The sequence below is a fragment of the Acinonyx jubatus genome, chromosome B4, assembly GCF_027475565.1.
Source record: "Acinonyx jubatus isolate Ajub_Pintada_27869175 chromosome B4, VMU_Ajub_asm_v1.0, whole genome shotgun sequence".
In the NCBI taxonomy this organism is placed as follows: Eukaryota; Metazoa; Chordata; class Mammalia; order Carnivora; family Felidae; genus Acinonyx; species Acinonyx jubatus.
Window position 1 is genome coordinate 122,876,607 of NC_069387.1, and position 22,957 is coordinate 122,899,563.

Consider the following 22,957-nt stretch of genomic DNA (forward strand, 5'->3'; position numbering starts at 1 on the left):
TACATGCCTTTCCAGTAGGACATTTAGAAGTCGTATGGGATGGGGATGGTTTTATTGTAAAGAACTATTCTTTGCCTCACCTAGCAATTTCCAGCAGCAAAGTTCTCCCCAACATGATAGCCAAAAATGCCCCTACAAATCCTAAACGCTCCCTAGGGAGTGAGATATGGCCCTCGTTTAGAAATGCTTTGTCACGCTCACCTAGTGTCTTGAACATGTAGATGGGTGATTTTGGTGGCTGAGATAATACAAGCGAGAATTGTTGGAGCAAAGGAATTTGAAAGTATCCAAGGAGTCCAAGATCTTGGTAAAAAAAAAAAAAAAAAATCACCTAGAGTTTCTTTCATCCTACCGGAACTCAGTTGTTCTCAAAATCTGTTTTCGGTGCCCAGCCCACAGATCAGAAGGACAGAGGGCAGGAGCACGAGTGGCCTTGGTGGGAAGGAACGAAAAGGGCAGATATGTGGGATGTTTTCAAGGCTGACTCTCTAACACGAAAGTGACTTCGAGTGAGGCTCGAAGGCACACTCTGGAAGGACAGAGTGGACCTAACTCGAGGTTTCTGCTCTACCATTCATAAGACGTGAGATTGGGACAGACTGCTCACAAGTGCCAGTTTCCTCATCTGCAAAATGGGGCTCATTCCAGCCCCAGCTTACCTCCCAAGGGCACCTGTGTGTGAGCATGGTCTTCTAGGCTTTACAGCTTTATCTGAGACCTGCCACTCCTCTCCCTCATACCTGAAATGCTCACAATTGCCCTGTGTATCAGACAGGGTTCTCCAGAGAAACAGAAGCAACAGAATGAGTGTATTATACACTAAGAGATTTATTTTAAAGAATGTGTTCACGTGATCACGGAGCTTGGCAAATTCAAAGTCTGTAGGGCAGGCTGGCATGCTTGAAACACAGACAGGGTTTCTATGTTAGTCCTGAAGGCTTGTGAGGTAGACATTATTAGCCCTACTTTGTTGTGTGTCCTGACCGTGGCCACACAGCTAATACATGAGGGGCTTTTTATTCCTTTACTTTGTACTGTGTCCCTCTTAGAAACCCAGGACACTGGAGCACAGCGTCTGCCTATAACTTAACTGATCGACTAGAAGTAGTGATGCTTTTCATTTACTTCTTCACTGGCTTATTTTTTTCATTTACCCAGCACGTGAATACATCCCAAGTGCAAAATTTGTTCCCTAGGGAGCGAGTTACCGGGGCCCGCCACACAGGGCGTGAAGTGATTCTGGGCGTTTGTACGTGGCATCGTCAGGAATGTGGAGCTGGGCAGGGAGGTGCAAAAAAATGCTGACCGTGGGCTCAGCATGAAACAGCCCTTCCCCATAGCTCCCAAGTAGGAACACCAGTGTCTCGGAATGTGTTACTCTTAAATTCCATCCCAGCTGCACGGCCCACATTGGCCCCACCCAGGCTGGCAGGGAAGGGGTGGGCTGGGGCCAGTCGCCATCTTTCCAGTCCCACCTCAGGGCATGGGGGTCAGGCAGATGTCTGTGAATGTCTGTTGGAAAGCGTGGTACAAATCTAAAGAGCTGTCTGGTGTGACTGTGCCTGCCTCCCGGCCTTTGGCTGCCTCTGTCTGCGTCACCCTCCCTTCTCTCTCTTGTGTAACGGAATCTGCTTCTCCTTCCCCTGGCAAGTGATTTTGGAGCTCTGGTAGCCACACTGTGGCTCTCTCTCCCTTTTCGCAGTGTCACGGATGTTATGTGGCTTGTGCCTGTGCTATGTGCCTTGTTTCCCAGTGTGGCTATAAACTCCCTCTCAGGCTGCCCAATGCCTGAGATATTGGAGGTGCCTCTCCTGTCTCCACACATTCCTCTCACTGGCTTCCTTTCTCTGATTCTCTTGTTCTCACCCAACAGGGCCTTGCACTTTCGTGCATTGCTGGTCCCCACACCTGACTGCCTTCACCCTCCCGGGAGAGAGTTGTAGCCTCTGTGCAAATGCTGCCCGATCCTGAAGATGTAGCAGCCGAAGGCTGTCGGGCACCTGTGCCCTCCGGCAACGGTCTCCTGAAGGGAAAGGGGAACAGCCCACCTGCATGCATGGCACTGAGAAGCCAGTGCTTTGGATCCAGAAAGATCCGACTGACTGGTCACATGACCACAGGTAACTAAATGAGGTTTTTTGGATTACTTCAGTTACCGCTGGCTGACAGCTAGATTAAATGAGGTAATGGATATAAGATGGCTGCCATGGTTCACTTCCTTAAAAAGTGAGTTAACATCCCTTTTTTGGAGTCAGTATAAAATAGGGGCGAGCAGGACAGATCCCGGGCACAGGGCACTTGGGTTCGAATCTCATTTCTGCTGCTTGTTAGCTGTGTGGTCTTGGACAAGTTACCGTTCTTTGGAATTCAGTATTCTCCTCTGATAAACAGAAGGCATAGTAGTTCTTAATCTCATGGGGCTGTTGTGAGAATTAAATGACATAATCCATGTAAAAGAGTCAAAACATAGTAGCTGTTGTTACCTGCCTGAATTCTGGTCAGGCTTCCCTCTTAAAGGGCCATGCATGGCAGTGGCCTGCAGAGGGCAGCATCCCCGCAGTAATCAGGCTCTCCTCCGGGCTAACGTCCTTGGGCCATTCAAGTTTAGGGCAGGCAAAAGCAAGGTATACAAAGCGCAGCAGACTGACCAAATGACAGAATGTATGAGCGTGATGCGATGGCATGGGAGAAAGGGCAGAATTAAAAAAATACGTATATTTATAGGTGGGCAGGTGCAATGAGACAGAATGGAGAAAAAGACCCAGAATTTAAATAAAAAGCCCATGAAGAACTTTAGGTGAGCATGCAGAACAACACATGTGCTCTCTTTGGGCCTGTCTTGGGGGAGCTCTGGAGTCTGGTGACCTGTCCCTAGTTTGTTTGTACAGTTTGTGCCTGGAGATCAAGACACTCTTTGAAAACACTTGGAAAGCAACTGAAAGATCAACGATCCAGAGTTGACCACATTGAGAATGGAACATCTCTGGACTTAACCCAGGACATCCATCCGGTGTCTGGGGCCACCTCAGTTCCTAACTGGCTGGGTGACTTTAAATGACTATTGGGGCAGCTCTCTGTAGGATGAGGACAACCTTTTGAATAGTCAGGAGAAAAGGCCAGGGTGGGGGTTATCATTATGTCGTATTCCATGCCACATCTCCAGAAGTCCTTCTTGATTTGCCTCCATGATATCTTGCAGGACATTCTTCTAGTATCTCTAGCATCTTGGATACAGGGGGGCATTTTCCTATGCTCCAAGCATGCCAGTGACTCTCTTTGCTCCTGGTGACTAATTGTAACATCTACTACCTGGCCTCTTAGGAGTCTCTTGGGACCATCATTAACCATCATTAAACCCAGAAATCCCCACAGCTAATTGCCACGGAGCCTTGCTTCATGTACAAAAGTACTGTTTTGTTTTATGTTGTTTGAAACCTAAATGTTTAAATACCTGCCTCATTCTGTACGTAGCATTCTGCAATTTGCCCTTTTTTGCGTAACCCTGTACCTTAGAGAATTTCCCATACCACACGTAGAAATTGACCTTGTTCTTTATAATGACTTGACGGTAATCCATTGCGTGGATATGCCAGAATTATTTTAAGAAGTCTAGTGTCGATGGACATTTAGACTCTTTTCAGTTTCCCTCTTTCAAAAGCAGTGCTGCTCGAGTGTTCTGTGTGTGTCTTGTCGTCCATATCTGCAAGTTCTCCGCTAGGATGGATGCCAAAAAATGGAATTGCCAGATTACAAGGGGCGAGTGTTTAAAATTTTGACAGATACTGCTGAGTTGCCTCCAAAGGCCATACCTACTTACATTCCTGTCTCTAACACGTTTTTTATTATAGCCCACATAAGACAGGTAGGTTCTAAGTCAAACACGGATGGACTTGAGTGGAAGTAAAGCCTGGTGGTCAAGTGCCACATACTGCATTCGAATCTTAATTCTACCTCACAAAATTTATGTGAATTTGGCAAGTCACTTAACCTCTTACGATCTGGTTTCTCCAGGGTAAATGGGACTATGAATTGTACCTAAATCACGGGTGGTTGTGACCATGAGATGAGTTAATGTATGTAAATCACTGAATCTTGTTACACTGAATCTTGAGCCATTTCCAGTGTTCTCCACTCTTTTGCTTCATGCCTGTCTTTCTGGTGTGTCTTTGTCTTTTCACGTTTGTCACGTTGTAGTCAGTTACAAACCCAGTTTGTGTTCCCCCAGCAGCTCCTTTTAGCAAGCTGAAGTGAAGAAGTGACTCCGGATCTTGGGTTGGTTATTAATAAACCTGTAAACTTGTACAACTTAGCTGATCTTTTGGAGCCTTGTTTACCTCAGCTAGAAAACAGGGATCATTTCTGCATCAGGCCGGAATCCTTCTGTTGCAAAGGTGAGGGAATTCATCCCAAACAGAATTTAGTGGCTCACAGTAAGTGGAAAGGCTGCAGATTCCCCTTTTAGGCATATTTCTATTAGTGACTAAAAGGCCATCCCAGGACCCGATTTCTTTTGCCCCCTTTTGATTCTCCAGTTTTGACTCCATCCTCAGACTTCAGGTGGTAGCGAGCTGCCTGTAGGTGGTCCATACCTTACACACCTCCGCTTTGTCGTCCCAAGGAAAGCCTGTCCGCCTCTGTCCCAGCATTCCCCGCAGCCTCACTGGGTCTCCCTGAAGCTGATTGGGTCTTGCACCTGTGACTGAACCAATCACTAAGCGTAAGGGAGTGAGAGGCGCTGATTGGCTTAGGCTAGATCACATGATCCACACTTGCGGAAACGGAGCTGCCCTGGATGCCTTCGACTGAACGTGGGAGGAGCGCACCCCATAGTGGAGCTGTTGGGTGTTGTTAGAGAAAGAGAAAATAGATGTTGGGAGGCAAACGACAAATGTTTGCGCTCATATCTCTTCTCCAACAAGTTTGTTGTGTGGGTGGTTAGGTGTAATGATGACTGGCGCAACTCCTGGCGAAGTGACACCTGCTGTACAATTAATGTCTGTATTCTGTCCATGTCTTCTGTCTGGTGATACTTTGGGTATTGCTGCTTTCTCTTAATGTTCTATTCTTTTGAGATTTTGTTCACTTTGCAACAGTCGCCCAATTTATATTTTTATCCCCAGCCTTAAACTCTCCACAGTTTTAATCCTGTATCTCTAGTTGACTTTTTATAAAAATTTATTTATTTACTTTGAGAGAGAGAGAGCACACACGTATGGGCAGGGGAGGGGCCGAGAGAGAGAGAAAGAGAGAGACGATCCCAAGCAAGCTGGGTATCATCAGCACAGAGCCTGATGTGGGGCTTGAACTCATAAACGGTGAGATCAAATCAAGACTGGGATCCTTAAGTGACTGAGCCACCCAGGCCTCCCTCCAGTTGACTTTTGATCATTTTCACTTGGTTATCTCACTGCAGCATACAGTTAACACATCAAAACTCAACCCATCTTCTTGATCCTTAAATCAGATCCCCATTCCCATTTCTGCTCTTGGATCCCATACATGCATTAGGTAGGTACTGAAACTGCTTTGATTTTTGTTCCTTTCCGTGTTTGCTTGATGTCTGGGTCATTAAAACAACCTCTTCTGCTATGTGCTTGCTCACCCCTCTTGTGAATCCCGGGTCACTGAAGATGAAGTGATACACAGCTCCCTGGTATCATTATTTGGTTTAAAGTCTTATAAACTGCCTGAACTTGAGTAAATAAACTTTTGAAGCCTCAGTTTCCTCACCTGTAAAATCTATTTTGCTTCTTTCCAGTGTCTTTTTGACTTAAATCACATGTTTCTTTGATAATGGATCTAACTTTTAGGGCAGTGTATGGGCAGTCAGGTTTGTAGGTATGGTCTACGGGCTTGACTACCCTATATGATCTTTCCTATCCCATTTTATTCTAGTTTATGATTCACTTCACCTTTATTATTTTTTTTCCTTCGGCAGCAGATATTTTTGATTTAGAGAGTGTTGGCCAACCCTATAGAAATGCTACTTTCACACCTGTGGAATATCATGTTGCCTGACATTCACTTCTGTAGCACTTCTAATCCTCTCCGGCTCTGGGATATGTAATTATATACACCCCTTCCCAGCTCTGGCTGCTGCAGTCCCACTGCTGGGTTGCTTGTCTGTTTCCTCTTCACCTTCCAGTGACCCCTGAAAGGGTTGTACCTGGGAGGTGGGTTTCTCCGGGCAGAGGCAGATGCACTCGACGCAAATACAGGCTCATCTATAGGAACCAGTGGGTGTGTGGTGAGTTACTTGTGGGGCTGGACTTGACCGTGAGTGGCTAAGCAACGCTACGTGAGGTGAAGTGCTGTCTGGCAGCAGAGACACAGGGAGAGCACCTGGTTGTACGTGCATTACACCTGCACCGTCCAATATGATAGTCATTAGCCACAGCCACATGTGGCGATTTAAATTAAAATTAATTAAAAATAGTTATGGGTGCCTGGGTGGCTCAGTCAGCTAAGCGTCCAATTCTTGGTTTCAGCTCAGGTCATGATCTCATGGTTCATGCGTTCTAGCCCTGCGTTGAGCTCTGCACTGATGGTAGGGAGCCTGCTTGGGATTTTCTCTCTCCTTCTCTCTCTGCCCCACCCCTGCTCATGCTCTCTCTCTGTCAAAATAAATAAAGAAACAATGAAAAAATGGTTATAAATTTCTATTCCTTAGTCATACTTACCACATTTCAACTTCTCAATAGCCACTCGTGGCCACTGGCTTCCATTTTGGGCAGCACAGATCTAGAACAGTTCCATCACCCCAGAAAATTCTGTTGAGTGGTCCTGTGCTGAAGTGTGGCAACAGGAGTGGGCATGCTGGGATCTCAGCCAAGGTTGTCAGGAGGAAAAGTAGAACCCTGCCCCCTTGGATGATAGGATGTGGACTGAAGAAACTGGCTTGGTTTCAGACGTGACCCTGGACCTGGCAGTGTACAGCATCCAAGGAGCTTACAAATCCAAGTGACTCTCCAAGGCTCTGCAGGGAGGGTGGTCTAAGTGCAGTCTTGAGGGATACAGGCAGATGGGAGCTTCCCCCTCCCCCACCTCAGGAGACATGCCCTGTGCTGAGCACTTGACATAGATGATTTCATTCAACCTTAGGAGGAGATAGTATTACCTCCATTTCATAGATAAGGAAACTGGGCCACATAGAAGAGAGCCTGTGTATAAGCCCTTCTGTACTGCTCCATGCTGCCTCCAAGTCAGGCAGGAGAGACCCGAGCTCTGGGGGAGCAGGGGGCTGAGCTCTTGGCAGGAAGCCGGCTAGGATCAAGCAAGCTCAGATTGGGGTTGGGGCCAGCCCTCCTGCTGTCCAAGAGAATAAGGCAGAGAAGAGGAGGCAGGGCAAAGTTATGGCACAGGACAGACCTAACTTTGGGGGTGGTGGTGTTCATGGCTTGGGGTGCATGAAGACGCTGTAGTAATGTCTTGTGTAGATCGAGAAGAGGACTGCTCATCCTCCAGGGCTAGGACTGTGTCGCAGCGCTGGCATGACCATGGACTCTGAGCGTCACACGGCCCTTCTGTAAATCCCACTTCTGCCGTTTATTTCTTTGCTGCAGCTGAGGTCGCCTCCCTGAATTTCAGTCTCCTCATCTGTAAAATGAATATGATAAGATGACATTTATTAGTATCATCATTATCCTTGTAGCCTCAGGTATGAATACCATACTCAGCATAACCTCAGTAAAAAATGGAATAAAATTGAATCTGGTGATGAGGGCTGGAGAATGTAAGGGCTGAAAGAAGAGTCCACTTGGATGGGAAGAAAGAGGCCTACTCAAGTCTACACTAGGGCAATAATTACAGGAAATTACAAAATCATTTCCTTCTGGCCCAACAAAGGCATTTGTTTCCTTTTGCTACTGGGAGTCTCAGAGATTTGTTCATCCATTGTAAAAATACCCATTCGGTGCCACCATTTTGTGACCATTGGCTTTATCAACATTATGATCCATATTTACCTGGTGAATTCCTTGGCTCAAGTTAGAAATTACCAAATTATCATTGTCCTCTAAGTGGGGATAAAATGCTGTACCTCTATGCACAGAGTGGTTTAAAACCATTTGGCTTAATTTAGTTAAGCAATAAATTATATTGAAAGTATTCAGTTTCCAAATATTAAAGCCAAATTTCAAATTAGTTTGTCTGTGTAGTCCTAAGAATTGGTGCATGGAGGCTTCCCCAGACCCATATTCTGGCTGCCTGGTGATGCTGGTGGGCTTCTGGCTTATCCTATGTATATATCTTGGGGTTAAACTCGAGATCAGAACTATTGTGATCAAGGTCTCCAGCATTAACAACATTGTCAACAAATATAATTGTATGCGTGTCATGGATATGGATGCTAGCAACTTACCTACCAACACCACCTACCCAATACATAGGTGTAACCCTAACCCAGTTCCCAAGCTAAATACCAACTGCTTCCAGCAAACCCATTTCAGGGAGTTTAGTTATTAAATCACACAGCCTGATAAACTGAGCATTTGACCTCGCAAAAGGTGAGGATCCTTGCAATGAGTCCCTCAGTTGAGCTCTCCAGGCATAAAGCTAAAGACAGAAAATATAGATCCTGGATCTGCTGTCTGGTGTGTGTTTGTGTGTACATGTGTGTGTGCATGCATGCATGTGCATTAGCAAGGGAGAGATGCACCTGTCTCAGGACTCAGGCTTGGAGTCTAACTGAGTTGCAGTTCACACAGTCCTTTTACCCTATGACTGTGTAGATAACCTTTCATGAAGAAACTGAAGAATTTAACACCAAAGGTGTTTAACTTCTTAAATATTTTCCAAATAACTTGAAAACCAAGTTTTAGTTTTCTCTCTGCCTGAAAGGATCATCTCCGTTAAGGTTTTGGGGAAAGAAGGGAGGGTGAAATTGGGCTAGGCTGTCCCTTATCTGCTCTGGAATTGTCTACTAGTAACTGTATTCTTCTGCTGATTCCAGTCATGCTGGTCCCTGCCTGAGCAACAGGGTCCAGAGCCCTAGCGAGGATGCTGCTGTGTTCTTGCAATGGCAGCTGAAGGGCGAAAGTGGGCAGGCCATGTATCCTATCCCTGTCTTCTGCTTTATTTTATAGAAGCCTGACCATTCAAAGCTCTATCTGAGCATCAGACTGCAGTGCAGGACTGAGGGAAACTAAGAAGAAAATTCTTGAAATTATGTGCTGATTTTAATGTTCCTGTCCTAAGGAAAAGTCCCCCAGGGAGTTCAAACTCTTTACATGCTGTTGATCTCTTGTGGGCATCCCTATTTCCTAACATCAATCCTTTGTCCCAGGTCAGGGCCTCTCTGTGAGTACCTTCTTCCTCTGCTGTGTGCTCTCTGTTCGACTTTCAGAAAACCTCTTTCTACCCATGGCATTGATCTGTCCTCTCCAACTGAGTCATTTCCTAAGTCTGACTTATTGAGATAAATTGGCCTGAAGTGTTGCTGCTGTGGTCAATCCACAGTTGTCCTTTGCTATTGTGTTTTTGGTACAGTCTGGGTAACAGTGGGGTTGTAGGGTTGGCTGAGTCTGAATACTCTAAGCCTCATGGTGAAGTCCTTGATGAACCCTGGGCACCTGAAGGGAAGTATTGTTGGAAGTGAGTTGTAGCCTTGAGTCTTTCCTCCCGCTGACTGGCCAGCTACTAATTGTTGGGACCTCCTTCTGCCTCCAAACACTATATACAGATCCAAACACACACACACACACACACACACACACACACACACACCCTTCCCAAGGACCAATGTGGATTCTCAACAATAGTATAGTCAAAACACACGATTGCAAAACATCTCTCTCAAGATGGCATTCCTGTCCACCTCCCTCAACTTGCTTTCAAATCATGCCCCCTCCAGCTTACTGGGAATATGAAATATGTCTATCCCTGAATTGCACAAAGATCCAGGAAACTTTGGGCCCACTTATCTTCTTAGGGGCTATTTTCCAATCCTCTCTTTATGGAAAGAAAATCTGACTGGGTTCATTTCTCCAGCTACATGATTGTGTCCATTCACCACCACAAAGATCTGGTTTTTAAAGAATCCCAATTCTAGTCTTATTAGAAATGCAGTTAGGTGTTTTGAGTTCATATTCAACCATTACTAACTTGACATAATTCTCCAAATTACCCCAATGTATTAAAACTGTTACTGCACTTACCAACAAAATAGTCCAGCTGAGTGTTAAATAACATCACCGGCACCAACAGTACTTTCACATAGATTATGATCTCATTTGATCCTTATAACAATCCTGGGAGGTGGCCAGACCATGTACTTTCATTCTCTTTTTATAGATGAAAAACTGATGTTCAGAGGAACGGACTCTTCAGATCTCTTCGCTAGTAAAGTGACAATTTCATGGCAAATAACTGATCGAACACTTTTGCAACTATCCCAAGAAGCATTCTCTGTTTAACCTAGAGCAATGACCTTCCATTTCTTCATAAAGCAAACAGAAATGATTTTGCAGATGAGCTTAGGGAAGATTTAAAATGCAAAAAGTGTTGTGGTGGAATTTGGCTTTTATTTTTTGCCCCATAAGGACCCCCACCCCCCACTGTTCATATTGTAAGAGAGAAAGAGAGCGAGTTCAGCTGGCTGATCTGTGAGCTGTTGAAGCTTTTGCTTAAAAAGGAAATCTGATCTCTGTCTAAGTGGCACTAATGTGTGGGCTAAGAGCTGCTACTGTAAATTCAGCAAGGGATTCATTAATGCCAGGAGCCTCTTAGAGTGCTGTGGATGGGTGACCTCTGAAATAAAAGCATAACCAGCAAAGATAAGGCTTCATGCATGATCTACAGGGCTCTGTTTCTGGTGATCTTCAAGATATCTTAAGCCAGGAGTATTTAGGACCAGAAAGCCAGGAGTTTGGTGGGGAGGGGAAGACCACCCAAAAAGATTAGATGATACCACACAATAGATTCTTGGCTTTTTGAAATTCTTTGCCAAATCTCTCTCCCCCCACTCTCCCCCCCCAACTCTTCCCTTTGCTGGGAATAGTTTTTGCACTTTTCTCTTTGGTGGGAAAAATAAGCTACTGTTTTTGAAATGACTAGGATGCCGTCAGTAAGGCTCATGAGCTCTTGATGGAAGATGAGCTGGAAAATACATCAGAAGCCTGCTGGGAACCTCAGTTGTTGGGGGGTGTCACACAGCTTTGTAAGATTCTGATTTTGACATGAGGTATGGGGTTGGGGTGTTAGGCGGCAATGGCTCTTCTAAGACTAGCTTTTGAGAGCTTCCTCTTATGATCCCGGAGCTCTCCTGACCACGGGGCATAACTGTTTTTTTTTTTTTTTGCTTTGTTTTGTTTTTAATGTTTGTTTACTTATTTTGAGAGAGAAAGAGATGGGAGAGAATGTGAGTAGGGGAGGGGCAGAGAGTGAGAGAGAGAGAACCCCAAGCAGGCTCTGAGCTGTCAGCACAGAGCCCAATGTGAGGCTTGAACTCACGAACAGTGAGATCATGACCTGAGCTGAAAACCATGAGCCAGATGCGTAAGTGACCAAGCCACCCAGGCGCCCCAGGGCACGACTGTTTTCATTGCAAATCAGTACTCTGGATTTGGATTTCAAATAAGCTATTTAAAAAATTAGGCCCCCCTTCCCCAAAACTACTGTATAGGTTTTCTCAGGCTGCTATAACAAAATACCGTAGGCTGGTGGCTTAAACAACAGAAATTTCGTTTCTTACCGTTCTGGAGGCTGGAAGTCCAAGTTGGAAGAGCCAACAGGGTTGGTGTCTGGTGAGACCTATTTCCCTGGCTTGATGGACCATTTTCTTGTTGTGTCCTAACATGGCTCCTTCTTTGGGCAGAGAGAGAGAGAGAAAAAGGGAGAGAGCGAGAGCGAGATATCTATGGGGCTTCTTCCTCTTCTTTTAAGGACAGCAGTCCTGTTGGATTAGGTGCTCACCTTTATAACCTAATTTCACCTTAATTATCTCCCTAAAGGCCCTATCTCCAAATAGAGTCACATTGGGGTTTAGGGGTTCAACATATGAATTTGGGGGGACACAGTTTTTAGTCCACAATAAGTACAAAAGGATATACACATATTGTAAACCATTGAACAATGTTGAACCATAACAAGAAAATGTCAACTGTCTTCTCTCATTTTTGCCCGACCAGCCAGGTGACCAGTTGGTATGTATTTCTCACATCTTTCCCTTCCTGGTGCAAACACATGGCACACTGTATTTTTGTTTTCTTACAGCAGTGATGTTACATTGTATTTACTACTTTGCAACTGCTTTCTATTTGACTAACATTAAACTGATTTTTAAAAATCCTGTCGAAATTTCCCCTGGGCGTCTATGACTATTGAACAAGTGTTCCCAGCTGGAGTTTGGGACTTATAAAAGTCTGTGGATAGAATTCACGAGGTCTGTGAACATGACTGGGAAGAAAAAATGCATCTTGATTATCACTCACCTCTCACTGAAATTTAGTGCATCTTTTAATTAGGAATATAGACAACAAAGCATAGTTATATTTTCAAGAACCTCAGGTATTTTTATATCACATCACGGTTTTGCAGATATCTCAGAATATCCTATATGCTTTATATTAAAATAATTACCGGATATACTACTGGATTGTAGTAGATCTAATGGTTTATCTAATGGGTTATTTAATGGGTTACTAAAGATGCACTTACATTACTCCATTGCAAAATTTTAAATACAATCTTTTTGAAGACGTTTCAATACAATTGTTTTAAAGAAATTATCCAAAGTTATTATTTTTTTCCAAACATTTAAAAACAGGATTTTGAGAAGAGACCCATAGACCTTACCAGTTGTTGAAGGAATCCATGGCACAAAAACAGTTAAGAACCCTTGCTATAGAGATATGACAGACTGAGGATGTAATATTTTACTTGGAAGCCAAAAGAGATGTGGAATGTGGAACAAAACGAAGTTTTTAATACCCAGCCAGTTTGAGAGGTTGATAAAGGATAAGAACACATCACATGATGGGAGCACTGATTAGACCTGTCCCTGCAATGTACACAGTGATTTGTGTCCACTCATTCCTTTGAGTTGCATATAAATAATGAGAATTCCAACTGCCATTGGTGAGTATCTACTGTTAAAGATGATTTTCAAAGAAGGTAAAATCATGACTCTCATGTAGATATGAAATAATGCATGAAAAAGATTTTATTTAACTCACAAATTAATAAGAGTGACAGAAGCAAATGGGAGAACTGAGACCTTCTACCCTTATAATTACATTGGACACTGAAAACCAAAGCCACAGGTCACTGTCTGCATTAACATGACTTTGTGTTATTTTCCTGCCTTCATTAGCATGATCTAGTCCCTCAGGAGTCTGTTGCCCAAGCAAATGGTTTGATTCATTGCACGAACTTCCTTAAAAAACCATCCTAAGATTCTTTGAATTCCTTGCATTTAAATTCTCATCTTGCTGCTTCTACCAATCCTGGACTGTTGTTTCATGATCCTTACTCAGTCCTAACCAACACTTTGAAAGATCTGTCTTAAATCAAACTTTCAAATCTCAATAAATTCTGACATCACATTTTCTTCTCCACGACACTGCTAAGCTTTGTGACATGGCAGTCCCTCTTAATGCAGTAATTGCAAGCTCAACTTTGACATATCAAGAAGTTGTGTTGGTGATATATGGGGAGACAGCTTTCGACAGATTTGGAGGTCTCACTGAGATCCGGTTGGGACCAAGATCTCACCGTCATGGCCAATGCCCTGGAATGGGAAACAGAATGTCCCTCTGAGGTCCTTTGAGCCTTCTGTTTGGAGACTTTCTGACTGTGATGACGGGGTAGGCACATAGACCTCGCATTGGTTAGAAACTTTTATCTCTTTCATTCAACTCTGAGATGCTGAGTTTATTTCTTCTCCTAGGATTAAGAAACCGTCCTTAGGTGTCAACATTTGAAAAAGCACATATATTTTTTTTGGTGGAAATCTGTCTGTCTCTCTGTTCTTGTCATTTTTTGTTGTGCATCAGTAAGAGGAAACCCATCAGGAAGAGGATGGGTGCAGGCCCTGAAGTTAAGCTCTTTCCTGAAGCTGGTCCTGGGGACTGAGAAGTTTAGTTCAAATGAGGAGCAAACTTCCAACTGCCCCCATTTGTCAACTGGCATCAAGAAGCATTCCAAGACATTCAGATTCAAAAATCTCTTCCTTCCTTTCTTTTGGCCAAAGCAAAAGAAAAACTGAAAGCTGTCTCTCTTTCAGATCCTCTTGAATCACAGTGTGAACCTTCCCCAGTTCTATACTCTGACATCTCTCTCAGCTTCTGGCCTCCCTCTGATTTGCTCCTCTTCCCCACTGGTCTACCACAACCTCTTAAACTTCAATGGTCTCTTGAAGTTAAGCCTCCCCAGAACAGGCAAAATCCCTTTCTGTTGATTTCAAGCCCTGGTCTCAAGTCTGAGCTGAGAGCCCAGTCAGGATAGGAGAAATTTGCAGAAGAACTTAGAATAAGTTTATGAATATGTAATGCAGGACTCACTGGTCTATCTATATCAATGAGTGTTAGTGGGAGTCTCAGATGCTGAGAAATGGATGGAGAAAGCAGGATTGGAAGCTCTCAATAATGATTTAAAGGACCCTGAATTTCATAGGGAATCAGAGAGGTTCAGAAAAACTCTACGTGCTGGATAAGGTCTTTTGGAGTCTATCCCACAAATCTTCCCTATGAAAGTGGATCAGATGCTAATCTAGTCTCAAGTAGAGAAAGGATGAGGATTGTGGAGAACCCAGGGATAGGCCTGTTCCACCTTTAGGCAGTATTCAGCAGAAAATCTAGAAGCAGATGTGATCCCCCACTCCTTCCTCATTTTTTATAAATTGGTATTAAGCCAGAAATTGAGTAGCAAATACATAAGCATGGACTAGAAAGGAAATAACCCTACTGCCAGAACTCCAACACTTGTGGAGGACTTTGAAAATAGTTTAGAATGAAAACAAAGTAGAAACTGAAATAAATTTATAGCCTTACAGATAAAATATCTAGATGTTCCCATCTCAGTCATTCAGCTCCAATGGAAGGAGTCTCTTGATAAAGATAGTTATAGATATTGTAAACAGAAACAACTCTGGGAAAAGAATTGCCATGTCTCTGGTAAGAAAACAGAGAAAATATGTAACAGATGAGATGGCTGACTGATGAGGGGCTCAGAAGGATCTGCTGAACAGAAATTTCTCTAAAGATTAAATGAGTTCTTCTGATTGCTTTACATCAAATAAGCGCTGTATCAATGGAATATTAAAAAAATCCCAGAAATTAAGGAAATCGAACTGATAACTTTCAAAATGTTAAACAGAGTAGTCTTATGGAAATTTAACTCAAAAGTGGTTTAAGAGGCCAAGTTCAAATATATTAAGTCAGCTTTTGGAAATGAAATGAGTTTATTATTTTTGGCTTAATACAAATAATTGTCTTCCCTGATTTACCATGGTAAACATAATAGGAGTTTATGATTTTATTCTACTTGGGTATGTTCTTAAATTTATACAGGGTTTACTGTACTAATCAAATAAACTAGCATTATTTCTACTAATGCTTATAGTTATGAAAAATAAAAATTTGTGTTGATTTATTCTGAAAATTTAATTTCAACAGAGATTATAGTTTGTAATACATCAGCTGGAAGATTCATTTTCAAGAACTTTAGTACTGATATTAAATTGAGTTAATTAATGGGTATTCATTGAATGGCTAGATCATTTCTTTCTTCTTTCTTTCTTTCTTTCTTTCTTTCTTTCCTTATTTCTTTTAAATTTAAATCCAAGTTATTTACCATATAGTGTAATAATGATTTCAGGAATAGAAGTCAGTGATTCGTCACTTACATATAACACCCAGTGCTCATCCCAACAAATGCCTTCCTTAATGCCCATCACCCATTTAGCCCATGCCCCCACCCAACACTGCGCCAAGAACCCTCAGTTCTCTGTATTTAGAAACTCTTATTGTTTGTCTCCCTCTCTGTTTTTATCTTATTTTTGCTTCCCTTCCTCTATGTTCATCTGTTTTTTTTCTAAAATTCTGCATATGAGTGAAATCATACGATATTTGTCTTTCTCTGACTGACTTACTTTGCTTAGCATAATATACTCTAGTTCCATCCATGTTGTTGCAAATGGCAAGATTTCACTCTTTTTGATTGCTGAATAATATTCCATTGCATATATATGCCACATCTTCTTTATCCATTAATTATCTGATAGACATTTAGGCTCTTTCCATACTTTAGCTATTGTTGATAGTGCTTCTATAAACATTGGGGTGCATGTGCCCCTTTGAATTAGCATTTTTGTATCCTAGATCATATATCTAAGTAAGAAAGAACAGTGAAACTGATTACTAAGCATAATTTCAAATTTATATACTTTTGCTTCTTATTTTTATATACTATCTTTGGGCCTGTTCATTAATGTGCTCATTTTTGCCATGTTGAGAAGTTGTATAAGGGATATGTGTGGCTGTAGAAAGTTGTGTTGTGTGTATTCATGGGCTCTTCTGGTCTGCTAAAATGCTGATTTGGGGTTATCAGCAATTATCCACAGTCCTCTTTCTGCTCTCACCAGTTTTCTCTGTGAAATAGAAATTTCTTTGATTAAAAGTTGTAATTAAATATACCTGATGTGTCTTTACTGCAGCACTCTTGGCAGAGAGGTCCACATCTGTATGCAAGATAATGAGGTGTGATTTTGTTAAGGGAAAAAGGATATAATCTGTGCAAATGAGTCTGAAAAGCTTTAAGATATGTTAAAATCCTAACAAAATTTGCTCAATTTTCTTTCCTTGTTTTACTGTTTATTGCTTTTACTTACAATATAAAGGCTTATTTATTTATTGGCCCATTGGCTTGTCCTTTAGGAGAAAGAGATCAGTAGATCTCTCTCTACTCCAGGGGAATTCTGAATTTGACTTGCCTTAGGCCTCTTCACTTCATGCTTCATAAGAAGCTTGGAAAGTTGGGGGAAATCCTGCATGCTGTGGTTGACAGAACTGCGGACAATTTAGACAATGCCACTAATGCCACTTAAAGGGTTCGGAATATGCTACCCCAAAATATGCCACTTTGGCACAAGAATAATTTTGAGCTGAAGGCAATTGAGAAATAGCAGACACAGGAAGAACTCTCTGCCCTTTCTCATTCTGCCTAAAAGCAGTGCATATATTTCTCGTTGTGAAGGGGACACAAATTTTCATTTGTGGAAGTGTTCCTTCTTCCATGCCAAGAAGAGGAGACTGACTCTTATCTGCATACCTTACGAAGGAAGTCTTATTTACCATGCATTTCTTAGTTACATTTTCACAACTTACCACTCTCTAGAGCCCAAACCCCCTTCCCTTTGTTCTGTCACTTCTCCATAATCTATCACCTTTTGTTAAGAGGATATATAAGCTCCCAGGTCTAACCACTTTTTTGAGGTCTTCATTTCTTTTCTATGAAGACCTCCATGCATGGAAAAATAGACATATTAACATCAAATCACATTTGTATGCTTTTTCTCTTCTTAATTTGTCTTTTGTCAGTTTAATGAGCAGACCCCAGATGCTAAACCTGAGAGAGTAGAAAAAAAGGGTTTGTTTCCCCTACATCATAGATCTCACCCAAGAGGATTATGAAAGTGGACACGTGGTTGTTCAAAACAAAGCTACCTCGAGGAGGGATATCTTCTGTTTTAGAGGAAGAATATCATACTTAGATCTCTGCAGACTTCTCTTAGATCTTTCATGTTACTACAGAAAATCTTGGAAATAAATAAAGAAGTCAGATCATTAGGTAATTTGGAGGTAATTCTTCCAGGAGTTTGCTGCCCAGCCAAATAGTGTGATTGTCCATTCCCAGAGCTTCCTGGAGAATCTTTGAATCTTTTGCCTTGAGGTCCTCACCTTTCTGTGCCCACCAATCCTGGACTTTTGTACCACAATCTTTACCCAATACTAATCAAACCCGTGCTTTGAAAAGCTTCTTTACATAAAACTCCAATTCTTAATAAATGCTGACTTTTCCCCTCCTTCCCCAGAGACACTGCCACAGATTTGCCAGGTGGTATTCTCCTTTACTGCAGCAAGCAATAAACTCAACTTTGCCTTATCAAGAGGTTGTGTGTGTCGGTGAAATATGGGGAGGCAGCTTTTGATGGATGTTACAATTGCTTTAAAGGCGAAGTCAAAATGCAGACACTTTTACAGATTAGAAATAATGAAATGAATTTGCAAATGACCGCAAAACTGTCTTTTTAAAGGGAAGGGCTGGTTATCCCTCCACCAGACAGAATTTATTTGCATGTCTATAGACAAAAATTACTTGCATTGCTATCAGTTATGTACAATTTACAGAGCCATTAAAAAAAAAAAAAAGAACTCAAAGGCAATGAAAGCTGCAGAGCCCTCATAGAATCAGAATCAGATGACCCGGAAGGATGTGCTGTAGACAATGCACAGTGCTCTACTAAAGCACAAATTCTTCCCTAACCTACTAGGTGCCAGGTATCTAGTGAGGTTCTAGGACATTTCCCAGACATTATTGCGTTTCATCTTTACCACACCCTACAAAATCGAATATTACAGTTTCCTCTTTTCTACTGAGGAAACTAAGGCTCAGTGAAGTTTTTCAAAAACCACAAAAATGCTCAAATAACATGTGCAATAGATATTTGGTTAGTGAAAACGTCATATGCAGAGAGGAAATCTTGCACAAATCTTTGAATGGTGGAGAGAGAGAGAGAGAGGGATTCCTGAGTATCCTATGAGATGCTGGGCACTATCCAGTTCTCGAACTTGAGTCCCTTAATTTTATAGTGGTCTGCACCTTTCATTGTCTTTGAGCTATTTCATAACTCTGTGAGTTGAAAAAAACCTCATAGTAATGTCAATGATTCTTGTCCACATTCAGCGCAAATGAATGTTTGGCAGAGGAAGCCACCACTGCATCTATTAGCAAATGCATTTCAGCATTTCTGAAATGTAGTCAGCACTTCTGATTGCCTACATATGTGTCTGCTCTTTGACTTCTCCTTTGAACCAGCGTAAGAACTTAGGCTTCCCTCATTAAATGATGAATAACATAGAATCTTTGACATGGGTTCATTTTATATATGTGTGAGAGTCATGATTTTTATCTCTTCAAAAATGCCTGTTAGCAGTTTGAAATGAGTTTAGCCTTTCATTAGTTGGCTTTGGGGGTACTTACTGTTTCAGGCCATGGAGATGATTAGCGGCTCATCTGAGGCTCTCCTTGCTCTGAAATTATTCGATTTTATGACTACATACCTGGCATTCCTAGAGTTGCATGTTAAGCCTTCTGTTGTTTTCTTTCTAGAGCTATCTGATAGCACAGGCTGTCCGTTAAATACAGTCTGAGCAATTAGGCCTAGCTAACGTCTTCCTGACTAGGATGCCAGGACAAATATCTAATGGTAGCAAGTGAGTGAAAATAAATAGGGGCCAATTAATAAGCACTAATTTGGTGTTACAATGGAAACAGGGGCAACTGAATGCATTCTAATTCCAGTAAATGTGAGTTCACTCCAAGGATGTTAGAATTTCAGATACATTTAACTGTTTGAGTCCTTGGAAACTTTTGCAGACATCACTAGAACCTTGGGTTGTAAAGTTGTCTGGATTTTCACATGTCACCTTTGTTAACTTGTTTGTGAACTTTGTAAACTTGTAAACTCCTGCTATGGTGTGCATCATTCATTACTCAGAATAATGTATGAAAATTGGAGTTCTCAGCTTCCAAGCATGTGTTCAGAAGAAAGAGTTTTAGTCATGGCCCTCTTTGCTATAAGTGACAGAAAACCCAATTCAAGCTACTTTAAGCAAAAAACAAAAAACAAAAAAACAAGAAAACCCTCACCCCCCAACAAGCAAACAACCCCCCCCCCCCACCAAAAAAGAACCACTTCAACACCAAAAAACCCCAAATACACTATTGGGTCACATGGCAAAAGTCCTGGTGCAAGGTGAGTTCAGGTACAGTTAGATAGATCTAGGGGTCCAAAAATGTTACCAAAACCTGGTCTTTCTCCTTCTTTTGGTTCTTCTTCCTCTGGGTTCACTTCAACTGTCAGAAACCCTTCCTTCTGATGGCCTCAGACCATTCCTGTCTTACAACTTCACTTCCCCAAAACCAATGGAAAAGAGTCCAGCTCTCAGTAGTTCTTTCTTGGTTGTTCAAACCAAAGTGTCAGGATGATCACTGATTGGACCGATTGCCACAGCTTGGGTCATACGCCCATCTCTGAACCAATGAGCATGCCTAAGAGGGTGTGACGTTTTGATTGGCTAGGTTGGGGTCACATGTCCAGTGTTGTAGCCACCAGTGGACACCCACCTCCATATTCCAGGGGAGCACAAAGAGTGAGAGTGGAGTAGGAGAGACATCCTAGAGGAAAGTCAGGGAATTTGGCTACTGGGAGCCCAAAACACCAACACAGGAATATTATTACATGTTGACTGATGTCCTCAGGTTAAAATGCTTGTCAAGTGGCAATACTTCTCGTGGGCTCTGACTGTGGAACAGCTATGTTAACTGGTATCTAAAATATCCAGTCATTCTACCAATAAACACTTATTGAACATTTACTCTATTTACTGACTCTAAACTAGATGTTGGGGTTACAGAAATAAAAATAGTCATTGCTGGCTGGGAGAGTCTAACATTATTGTTATTTTATCGTCAGGGTCCTTGGTCATTACACATCTGCTGAGAGTATAATTTGGAGGAAAATCTGCTGATGGGAGTCTCTGGAGAACTTGATGGAGATGATGGGTGTTTAAAGCTCTTGTATACAATCTATTCATATCCCATATTTGCATTTGCCTTGTATTTTCAAATTTCTCTCTCACTTAGTATGTCTCTACTGTCTCTTGACCATTAGTAAGTCACAGGTGGTCCATTAAGAGATTGTTGCAGAGAAATACTTCAGAGAGGTATTTCTGATCTGTACATTGTGACACACACCATCTGTTTTTGTGGTAAACAGCGAGCTGCTATGACATCATCTGTGGTGCAACATCATGGTGGAGGCTACCAGCCATCCACTCTGTTGTCAGAGGGATGGATCACTCTGTTGTCATTCACTTCGCAGATTTTTCTCAATGTATTTATCATACCATCAAAAAAATGGACGGTCATAAAAAATTTTATGAGAAAAACTTCCAGGTTTGCGTGATTTCGGCATTGAATAAGGAATTGCTTTGGTAAGGTAGGGGTCATGAGTGGTAAAGTCAAGACTGACGGCAGTAAAGTGTAGGGATGAGAACACGGGGCCATGCAGTTCTCCAACAGACCACTGCACACTGGTTTGGTGGTTGAGGAAGGCTTCTTGTAGAAACGGGAGGCAATGTTTGAAGGGTGAAGGGGAATGAACCAAGAGTGCAGAAATTAGTGGATGTAGTAAATTCCTTAAAGTGGGAGAGAGCAAAGTTTCAGAAGATAATGTTCATATTTTAGAATGTACCTGATGCTATGCAAATGACTTAAGTGAGTTTGCTCACTTCATATTTATAGCAGTTTTGTAAATTCCGAATTGTGTTATCACCATATTCAGATGAAGAAATGCACCACCCCCTGAACTTCCCCTCCTGTCTCACCACACACACAGAAAGATTAGGTAAGTTGCTCTAAGCCACACCACTAGAACAGGCCAAACTGGGATTTGAATTCAGGGAGTTCACTACACAATCTCTTAACTGCTGCATACAGAAGTTTCTGGAAAGAAAATTGCTACTATGGCTGAAGCTCAGGGAGCTAAGAGAAAATAGTATGAGATATGGCTGGAAAAGTAGTTGGGGGCCGGGCAGTGGAGGACCTTATAGGCTGAGGTGAGAATTGGGCCATATGCAGACTTTGAGAGGTTTTAGCAAGACCGTGATGTGAGTTGATTTATTTTTTGAGAAGATTACTCTAGCTGGTGGGCTGAGAACGAATTGTAGCGGGCAGTACTTGAAGCAGGGAGATGTGTTGGGAGGCTGCTTCAGTGGTCCAGGTGAGAGCTGATGGCTCACTGAACTGAAGTGATGGCAGTAAAAGCAGCCATAAATGGGTGTATAAAATAGATAAATAAGGTATAAAATTGCCTGGGTTTGGAGATTGATTAGGGGGAGAAGATAGAGGGCAGGGTCATTGGTATCTGGCTTATGGAACTGGATTGATATTGGCACTGTCTACTGAGTTGGGGCCACAAAAGGAGACTAAGTTGTGGTGGTGCTATGGCTTGCCTGATATGTGTTCCCCCCTACCCAAATTCATATGTTGAAATCCCCACCTCCAAAAGTGATGGTATTAGTAGTCGGTGAGGCCTTTGTATATGATACTTTCAAACATTTCCGGGAAACTAAGGAATATAATGCTGTTGGTTGGTTGCTCCTAATGTTGCTGTCAAAGTAGTGATAAGAAAGGATGATCTCAGGGATTTGAATTCCCTGAGAGCCTGTAGGTTTGCCTTGAGGGAGAGCCTGATCTCCTGCAGGAGGGCTAAAATCAGCCAAATTTTGTCTTCCTTTTTCCTATGACTTTATGCTCTGCTGGCTTAGAGGACTTAGTTCCAGAGAGAGGAATGCTTCCACAGGGAGACACAACAATGATTCCATTGAACTGGAAGTTATAATTGCCACTTGGCTGCTCTGGACTCCTAGTGCCTCTGAATCTACAGGCCAGGAAGAGAATTATGTGCTGACTTGGTGATTGATCCCAACTACCAAGGGAAGATTGGATTACTATTCCACAGTGAAGCTAAGGAAGAGTATGTTTGGATTATAGGAAATCCCTTAAGGGATCTCTTGGTATCACTGTGTCCCATGATTAAGGTCCATGGAAAACTACAACCCAATCCAGGCAGACCTAGTAGTGGCCCAGATTCTCCAAGAGTAAAGGTTTGGGTCATCCAGCCAGGTAAAGAACCACAACTAGCTGAGGTACTTGCTGAAAACAAAGGGGATATAGT

The 22,957-nt window shown here is 42.4% G+C and overlaps 2 long non-coding RNA genes across 4 annotated transcripts in view; one reads left to right on the plus strand and one right to left on the minus strand.

The window, feature by feature from the left end:
- The first annotated feature begins 1,159 nt into the window (after positions 1–1,159).
- Positions 1,160–22,957, plus strand: part of LOC106971922 (uncharacterized) — a 59,959-nt gene continuing 38,161 nt past the window's right edge. For both annotated transcript variants that reach the window (XR_008300451.1, XR_008300452.1), the window contains exons 1-2: positions 1,160–1,527; positions 1,874–2,120. This is a non-coding gene — a long non-coding RNA (uncharacterized LOC106971922). The remainder of the gene's footprint in view (positions 1,528–1,873; positions 2,121–22,957) is intronic.
- LOC106971894 (uncharacterized) lies at positions 2,196–19,322 on the minus strand. 2 transcript variants are annotated; one of them, XR_008300450.1, is made up of 5 exons: positions 19,198–19,322; positions 11,690–11,802; positions 10,155–10,335; positions 7,369–7,596; positions 2,196–6,614 (listed from the first exon to the last, which is right to left on the minus strand). It is a non-coding gene; the product is annotated as an uncharacterized LOC106971894 (long non-coding RNA). The 2 variants fall into 2 exon arrangements; XR_001429759.3 differs by having other exon boundaries at positions 2,196–7,596.